The following is a 9,930-nucleotide window of genomic DNA, read 5'->3' on the forward strand; positions in this document are numbered from 1 at the left end:
CATCTTTGGCTGCGTAGCAAATTTGAAGCCAACCTGGCCTATATAAGAACCTGTCCTCACCGGGCGGTGGTGGCGCACACCTTTAATCCCAGCACTTGGGAGGCAGAGGCAGGCTGATTTCTGAGTTTGAGAGTTCAAGGCTAACCTGGTCTACAGAGTGAGTTACAGGACAGCCAGGGCTACACAGAGAAACCCTGTCTCAAAAAAAAAAAACAAAAAACAAAAAAAGAAGAAACTGTCCTCATTAAGAAATAAACAGCCGAGCAGTGGTGGCACACATCTTTAATCCCAGCTCTTGGGAGGCAGAGGCAGGCGGATTTCTGAGTTTGAGGCCAGCCTGGTCTACAGAGTGAGTTCCAGGACAGCCAGGGCTACACAGAGAAACCCTGTCTTGAAGAAAAGAAAAAACACCCCTAGGCTAATTTCTGCAATATTAACAAAGGAGGAGGGGGCGGTTGGTGAGGACACAAAATGACAATAATCTGGAAAACATTTAAAATAGGTGCCTGTGAGAGTGAATGCGCACACACAGAAGAAGGTGCACCTATAGGCCAGGAGAGGGCGCTAAGAGTCCACCGAGTCCTTTGAGGTGGGGTATTTTCCTGAATTTGAAGCTGGTTTTCTTGTCTGGGATGTTTCCTGGTAGGCCACAACCATCTTGTGTCTTCCCTCTCTCAGACCTGGGGCTAATGGCACTCATGGGACACCCAGCTTATTAACAGGAGCCGCGTGTCGATTCTGGTCCTAGTGATGACTGCTCGTAACTGCTGAGTCTGTAGCATTTATTGGTCAAACATGACCCAGCACTTATGGTCCCTAAGGTTAGCCAACACTGGCCACCACAGCCAAGACCAGTGAAGGAACCAGGGTTAGCATTCAGCATTGGCATTCATCAGTCCATTAGGGAATAGGAGATGAGGCCAGGCCTGGAGGCAAGGGCCTATGACTCTAGCTATTCTGAGACCAAGACAGAAGGAGTTCAAGGCCACCCTGGTTGGTACTTCAACAAGTGCCTCACAAGTAAAAAGAGGCCTGGAAATAAGGGCGTTTCTAGAGTGGGTGCCCAGGAGGCGGGCGGAGGGAGCCAGGGTTTAGGCGGCTTGTGCTGCCATCTGGTGACAGAGCCGGGTCAGTGGCGTACACGGCAAGCACGGGTTTAGAGAGGACTTAGGTCAGGCGTCGTCCGTGCCCGCCTCTTTTGAGGGGATCTAGGTATGTGCCTCTTCCCACCTGTAACTCCCGCCACCTCAAAGGAAACCCAAACCTCCCGGGCAGACCATGAGCCGTGGGTAGGGAGACTAGCAGGGTCCCATCCAGTCCACCAGGTTTTCAGAGGCTCAGGAGCATTCTCTAAATGACAGCAGGCAAGAATCTGGTGTGTTTCACAACACAGAGTGTTCAGTGTCACTGTAAAGTGCAGCTGTGGTCCATTTCAGCCATTCATTTCCTCCCAGCTTCCAGTGGGTGTGTGTGTGCAGCAAAGACCAGATACCCTGCAACGCCTAAGCTACCCTGTACAGAGTACTCTTTGTAGAAGAGGCCTGAAGGCCGGATGCAGCCTGAGATTTCAGTTTCCCAAGCATCCATTTTCTCAAGGCACATACGACATGCTCCTGTGTGTGTGTGTGTGTGTGTGTGTGTGTGTTTGTGTGTGTGTGTTTGTGTGATTGTTGTTGTTGTTGTTGTTTTGAAATAGGTTCCACTCTGCAGGCCAGGCTGGCCTCGAACTTAGAGAAATCTGCTTGATTCTGCAGGATGCTGGGATTAAAGGTGTACACCACCACATCGGGCCATGGTGGGGGTGGGGTGCTTCAGGGGCGACCTTTGGTCCTCTGAAAGGGTAGCTCCTCAAGGGCTATCACTTTGATAAGACTGTGATGTCTGATGTATGAACACAGGAGTCCGCCTGCCTGCCCCCTATTTCCCCCCTCTCTAAAAAGACATCACAAATGAACAACTGGGGGCTCTCTACCTTCCCTTTTCTCACAGAGAAAAGATTTTTTTCTCTTTTAGAGAAGATTATGGGTTTTTTGTTGTTGTTGTTGTTGTTTTGTTTTTTGTTTTGTTTAGTTTTTTTGATTTTTGGAGACAGGGTTTCTCTGTATAGTCCTGGCTGTCCTGGAACTCACTTTGTAGACCAGGCTGGCCTCGAACTCAGAAATCCACCTGCCTCTGCCTCCCAAGTGCTGAGATTAAAGGCGTGGGCCACCACTGCCCAGCATGAGAAGATTATGTTTGAGGATCAAAAGATTCCTTAGTTCTAGGGTGGGTGGGGGATGGGGTAAGGGGACAACATAGGAAATGTAAATAAAACATCCAATAAAAAAAAAAGAAAAAAGAAAAAAAAAGATTCCTTAGTTCTATTTAGAGCTGTGTATGTAATATTCCAATTTTAAAATGAACCAATCTTGGGAGCTGGGAGATGGCTCAGCAGTTAAAAGCACTGGCTGCTCTTCCAGAAGCCCTGGCTTTGATGCCGAGCACCCACAGGGCAGCTCAATTCTCTGTAACTCCAGTCCCAGGGAATCTCCTCTGCCCTGTGTCAGCACTGATCCTGCGCCCTCTTCTGGCCTCCTCAGGTACTGCATGCACGAGGTTCATAGACATACATGTAGGCAAACACCCACACATATAAAAAAGTATGGGTGGAGAGGGTGGAGAACGAACTAGTCTTGTTTGTGAGAGTTTTCTTGTAGTCCTGGCTGGACTTGAATTTAGAACAGTCCTCATTTATCTGCTTTTCAAGTGTGGGGATTGTAGAATGTGCTGCCACCTGTATATGTAGCGAAGGTGTGTGTGTGTGTGTGTGTGTGTGTGTGTGTGTGTGCAGGTCCATACACAAGTGCATGTGTGTGTGCCAGAGGTCAATGTCAGGTTTCTTCCTTTCTGCCCACCTTATTTTTTTGAGACTAGATCTCTTACAGACTGTTCAGGACCCAGGAGTGCTTCTTTCTGGGTCCCCCCAATGCTGGAATTACAGGGATGCTGGCTTTGTGTGTGCCTACTGGAGATCATCACCCTCACTCCGGTCCTGGTGTTTGCACAGCAAGCACTTTCTGAACCCAGCCATTTTCCCATAACCACCTTCATTCTTCAGACCCACCCACTGGTCATGGGATGAGATCATTTTCAGGCTCAGGGACTACAAACTATATTCCAGTACAGCAAGGATCTTGGCTTTGCTCCTGAGTGCCATGGGCATCAGGGTCAGTTCCTAGGAAAGGCCAAGGGTGTTTGTGCTTTCCATTTTAATCGATTCCTCCCAGGCTGTCTCCCCACACCCTGCCAGCTCGGGGTGCTATCGATCAGGAATCAGTTCTCTGCCCGTTTGATAGGTGCTTGAATTTGCATTTCCGAAACTGTATTTCTCTGACTCTGAGACGTCCTGGGCCTAAGAGATGCCCTGATTTCCCAGATGCTCCCACTGTAAAACATGCATTTTAAACCACAGAAATAGATGCGTCAGTCCCTGTGAATTTATGAAGTGTTCACATTCCTCCTGACTGTCATCCTGGAAGACAGTGCAGCAGTGGTTAATCCTTTTGAAGGACAGGGGAGGTGTTGAGAAAGTCATACTTGTAATGACACAGTCCAAGCTGAGTGCATCCAACTCAGTGTGTAAGCAAGATTGGCCTCAGAGTCACTGTGATCCTCCTGCCTCAGCCTCCTGAGTGGTGGGGTTACAGATGTGAACCCCTGCACCCTGTGTAACAGTCTACTTGACTGTATCCTGGAAGCCTATGGGACAGTAGAAAAGTGCCTCTCTGGTGTCTCTGTGAGGCTGTTTCCAGAGGTGATTAGCTCTGGGGGTACAACCCTAAATACAGCACCATCCCATGGCTGCAGCCTGGGTGGGATAAAGGGAGGGAGGGAGGGAGAAAGCCTACAGCGAGATCAGGAAGCTGGTTGAGTTTAGTGCTTGCTGGGCATGTGCCATACATTCTTGCCATGAGTTCAAGGCCAGCCTGGGCTACATAGCAAGGTGAAAGTGAGAGACACAGAAGGAGAATGGGTGGGGAGAGGCCAGCCTGGGCTACATAGCAAGGTGAAAGTGAGAGATACAGAAGGAGAGTGGGTGGGGAGAGGCCAGCCTGGGCTACATAGCAAGGTGAAAGGGAGATCATGGAAGGAAAAGGGGAGAAGAAAGGCCAGCCTGGGCTACATAGTGAGGTGAAAGGGAGAGACACAGAAGGAGAACAGGGGAAAATAGCAAGGGGAGAGCCTGGAGTAGTAGGAGGGAGGCGGGGAGAGAGGAGGGGACTTGAAGTTCCAGCTCTGCTGTACGGGCTTGCGACTCAGGTCTGAGTCACTTCATGATGACATGAGGGAGTTGGTCCTCTCCTTTCCCCCATGGGTTCAGGAGTAGAATTCAGATTCCAGCCGTGGCAAGCGCTTTTGCCCGCTGAGCCATCTCATCAGCCTCGGTGTAGACCAGGCTGGCCTCACACTTGTGATCCTTCTGCCTCTGTATCTTCAGCATACCCTACTGGAAAACACAACCACAGCCAACCACCCTCTTCTCACTCATCTTTCTCAGTGTGCTGCAAGGTCAAGTCTTCCCACGCTGCACCTCAGCCTACCCGCCTTAGCCCCCTCCTGCCTTTCCTTCCTTCCCTTTTCAAATTCTGTTTTATGTGTATGAGTGCTCTGCCTGCATGTATGTTTGTGTACCTTACGCATACCTGGTGCCCACAGAGGCCTCAAGAAGGCATCCATTCCCTGGAACTGGAGTTACAGACAGTCGTGAGTCACGATCTGCGCACTGGGAAGTGAACCTAAGTCGTCTGGAAGAACAGCCAGTGCTCTTACCTGCTGAGCCAGCTCTGGGTCTCTCTCTCTCTCTCTCTCTCTCTCTCTCTCTCTCTCTCTCTCTCTCATTCTTTTTTTCTCCTCCTGCCTCTCTGTAATAGTGGAATGAACCCTTGGGCCTCATACGTCTGAGGCAAACACTCACAACTGCGTCTCTAGACACCCCGTTTGCAATTCCTTGACCTCCACTCACATACTAACACAAAATCCAGACACTTTAAAAGGTGCTGCGCACCAAGAATCCACAGACAGCCTGGGGTGAGGCCTTGAGCAGACAGCCCTCGGGGGAAATCTGAAGCTATGAAGAATGTCACACAGGTTGTTAGCCACAAACCTCTAGCAGGGTCCTGCTTCATCTTCCGAGTGTCCAAGGTCTTCCTGTCAGTAGCCCACTCACTCTCCTTTCTGTATTTTGTCTTTAGAAGCTGGGGTATGAAGTCGTACCCATGGACATCAGTTCTGTTCTAACTTTTTAAACTGACTTTAAATGATGCATGCCTTTCCTGTCCAGAGAGACTCCAGACTCCCATGGTTCCCTATCTTGCTAAAACAGAATTTATTTTATTTTCCCTCTTTTAGACAGGATCTCACTATGTAGCCTTTGCTCCTTATCAGGCTAAATATATAGACCAGGCTGGCCTGGAACTTGCTATGTAGATCAGGCTGGCCTTGAAGTCATACAGTTCTGTCTGCCTTGGCCTCCTGAGCATTGATACTAAAGGCATGTGACATATACCCAACCTGTTTTCCTTTTTATTAAAAAAAAATATTGCCAGGCTTGGTGGCATGCCTTTAATCCCAGCACTTGGGAAGCAGAGGCAGGTGGATCTCTTGTGAGTTTGAGACCAGCCTGGTCTACAGAGTGAGTTCCAGGACAGCCAGGGCTACACAGAGAAACCCTGTCTCGAAACATGAAAACAAGTATAGCTGAGTACGGTGGTGCACACCTTTAATACCAGCATTCAGAAGGAACTGAGGCAGGAGCATCTCTGTAAGTTTGAGGTCAGCCTGATCTACAAAGTGGCTCCAGGACAGCCAAGCCTGTTACACAGAGAAAACCTTTCGTGAGAAATTTGGTTTCTTAAAAAACCCGGTTGTGTTATATGACTATGTTTTTATTTTAACCCCAGGTGTGGGATAAGAGGCTGCTTCATAGCAGGTGATTACGATTTGCCTTGTGCTCTAACAGGGGCGTGGTTTTGCCAGCTGCATATAGTTTCTGAGAGCGTGACATTTGGAATTCTGAGAACTTCTGAGGGGGTATAAATGCCAGAGCCCCCAAGTGGCCAGGCACCTTCAGAGGAGGCGGCTGCTGGTTCCTGCTGCTGTTTGTCAAGTGGTTGTTGGAGCTAGTGTGATGACTAAAATTGGTCTTACCCCAAGGAACGCAATACCCTAATCAGCAGGAAGTAGCTTAAAGAGGTCTATGCCCCTGTTTCCCTCTAACCTTCATTCTCTCTTACTTAGTGTTAAATGGCTGGTGTGTGTGGGAGGATTAGGGTGGAATAAGGGTAGAGACATGTGAATGCAATAATTATAAGAACCCAGTAAAATAATGCCAAAAATGCCCACCAATAAAACCCTGAGGAAAACCAAAACAAAACAAATTTATACTTTTTATCTATGTCTTTTTGAGTATTGAGTGTCTACCGTGTGTGTGCTATTGTGCAGAGGCCAAATGGAGAAATAGAATTTTCTAGAGCTAGATTTACAGGTTTGACATGGATGATTGGATGCTCAGAGCAGATATTGAGTCCTCTGGGAGAGCAAGAAGTACTTTTATCCCAAGCCATCTCTCCAGCCCCTCATTTTAAATACAACCTTTTATTATTGTTGTTGTTTTAGGGGACATGTTAAGCCATATTGGTGGCCCTCTTCTATTTTTATCTTTTGGATTTTTAAAATGAGTTTTTGCCTGTGTGTATATGTGTTATATGTGAGTGCCTGGTGCCCATGGAGGCCAGAAGGCGGGACTATGGGGTACCCTGGAACTGGAGTTATGGATTGTTAGCTGCCATGAAGATACAGGGAACTGAATCCGGGTCCTCTGCTCCATGTGCTCTCAACAGCTAAGCCATCTCTTCCCATTTGTTGTTTGGTTGATTTTCTTTCTTTATCACATTAAAAAAAAATTAAACTTTTTAAAATTTAAAAACATATAAAAATTAAGTACATAATCTGATTTTACTCCTCCATGGATGATCCTGGAAAAACTAACTGCTCCCAGCCTTATCTGACAAACGTAGACTGTAGGTGCGACTTTGCCGGGGCCTCGATGCTTCTTTGCTAGGGTCATTGAGGATTAAATAACTAATACTTAGCATTTAGTGCCGAGCACTCTTCTAAATTCGGTAGTTAACCACTTTAATCTTCCCACCAATCCGATAAACTGGATTCTCTCATGCCCATCAGCTGATCTCAAGCGCAATGAGCCTGGGTGAGTGGCAGGAGGAATCCCTCTCTGGGGACTCGCTGTGACGCAAGGAGAGAGGCGGAGTCTCCTTGAGGGAATGTGAGCTCTGAGTACTACAACTCCCAGCAAGCCACCTATGGACTACAATAACCAGGATGCCCCCCGGGGCGTTCATTTTACGCTCTTCCTCTTGCGTTGTTCTCGTGGGAATTTGCAAGATCACTTCTGCTAGCAAGATGCAACTGCTGGCAGAGGTTTTACGAGCATAGAGGATAAAGAGCTGTGTTTTAGCCGTCACTCCACCTACTGGCTCAGACCCTATTTTCTCACCTTCCTTTCCTATCTTTTCTGAGACAGGATCCTTCCATCGCACTGGCTAGCTGGCCTGGAACTTCCTATGAAACATTTTTTTAAAAAAGATTTTTACCGTTTATTTTTATCAATGTTTGCTGTACACATGTATGCGCGCCACATGCACGCCTGATGTCTAAGAGGCCAGAAAATTGGTTGTGTGGGTGCTGGGAATTGAACCTGGGTCCTCAGCAAGAGCAGTAAATGCTCAAAACTGCTGAACTATCTCTCGAGCCCCCAGCCTCCTTTTTCTATTTAAAATGGGATTGTTTTTAGCAATGCCTAGGATTTGTACAAGGCTTGGTGAATGCCAGATTTCCTGGTGTGCCTTCATCCTCTCTTCGACAAGGGGAATCACCAAAACAAAGAGTGAGCCCGTATCCCCTTTTTAGAATGGAAAGCCATTTGCTAGGTGCTTCAAACCTCTGGAGTATTCTTTGTTATTTGAGACAGGGTCTCAACCACGTATTCTAGGCTGGCTCCAACTCTCCATCCTCCTGCCTCAGCCTCCCTACTGCTGGGATTACAGGGGTGCACCATGCCCAGCTATCTGTACAAACCTCTCAGCAGAAGCCACCCAAAAAGATAAGCAATAGAGACTCAAATCTAGAGACTCACTTCTGAGGTCAGTCAGCCTCAAGGGACTAACCGCTCTCGGGCCCAGTGCTTTTCAGTGGCCCAAAGTCCGCTGCTAATGTCGTCTGTGCTTCTAAAGGCCGCTTTGTGTCATGTGACATGTGAAGCAAAGGCGAGCTGCATGGCAAGTAGCTGGAAAGCATCTCAAGAGCCTCCAGAGCCGATTACAATAGGAGCGACTGAAAGCTCTGAAGAGGGAGACCATGAGGTTCCAGCAGCCTGGAGAAGACCCAGAGCCACACCAGGGAGGCCCTGCGTGGGTCGTTAGGTCAAGGCTAGAGCAAGCCTGTCGTCATACTGTGGACTCAAACCTGGAGACACACCGAGGCAAGCAGGTACAGTATTGAGACACGGGAAAAGCCTCCATAAATACAAAGCCACAGACATGTCATGGGTCCCAGCAGAGGCCCAGCCCTGGGAGCAGAGCCTTGTGCATTGTGCAGGCACCCTTCCCAGTTTGTCTAGAGACCTGGTTCCTTCTGTTCTATGGAACAGACTCCTAGGCTGGTCTGCATCTTCTGCACTGGATGGTAGTTCCGAGCTCACCAAATACGTCCTCAAGAGGGAATGCAGTGGAGCTGTCTAGAAAACACCAAACAGGTGAGAAGTGGAATATTCCAGGCGAGTCTCCAGCTCCCTTGCTTCTCTGCTGGCCCTCTTAGCAGTGCGACCTGCAGCCCAGCTGGCTACTTCATCCTTGATACCCACATCCCCTCCCCTCAAGGTGGCTTCGTGATGGGTTTACTCTGTATGCAGACATGTGTCTCCGGGCCGCCATAGGAAGCCGTTCCTGATTCTTCTTGCACCCCATAGGCTTATCCCCTCTCTTACAGTAGGTAAAAATGTATATTTATTTATTTATCTATCTATTTATATTCGTTTACTTCTCTGTCCTACTAGAATGCAAGTGCTTGAGAAGAGAATCTCACTTCGTGGAGGTCTTGCCATCTCCGGCAGCTATGGCACAGTTCTTCTCCCACATAATAGATGATTAATAAATATCTGGATGAATGAATGAATGAAAAAATGCAGGGCTACGGATGTGACTCAGTTGCACAGCAGACACAAAGCCCATCTCTAAGAACTCTGACACCAGGTTTAACTCAAGCCCGCAACCCTTGCAGGAAGCGGAAGCAGAAGCTGTCCAGGTCATCCTCTGTGTAGTGCGCTCTTGGACAGCTGGGTTGAGAGCTTGTCTCAAACAAAACCCTTAAACACAAACGAAAGCATGCCTCAAGGAAGGTAGATTCTCAACCCCCTAGCTGCACCTTGTCCCTACATGTCTCAGGCCCCAGAGCAGCAGCAATGCCGGGAACAAGACTGTAGTGGACCACACTTTGACGTATTCCGGCCTTTCGGTGTATTTTTCTTCAGATACCCCATAACAAAGATCATCTGGCTTGGGTTCAGATTCTGACTCAGCTACTTTAACAGTTGAGTTGAACTTCATCTCTCTTGGTTTCATTTTCGCTACGAGGTGAGGACTCAGCAGGGCGAGGAACAGCCTGGGAACAGGCGCTGGGCTCCGCAGCCCTTCCCCCTTCTGCTCTCCCGGAAGAGCGCGGTCACCCCCGGGCCCAGGCGGCGAGCACCTGCACGCCTCCCCTGCGCACGGGCTGGGCGGGGCTTGCAGGTTGCCCCGCCCTCGCGCTCGCTCACTGAAGACTCGGGCAAAACCCTTCCCGCCCGGCTCCTGCGACCCCGAGCGAGCGTCAGCAGCA

This window comes from Grammomys surdaster, unplaced genomic scaffold, assembly GCF_004785775.1.
Source record: "Grammomys surdaster isolate TR1022 unplaced genomic scaffold, NIH_TR_1.0 193, whole genome shotgun sequence".
Taxonomy (NCBI): Eukaryota; Metazoa; Chordata; class Mammalia; order Rodentia; family Muridae; genus Grammomys; species Grammomys surdaster.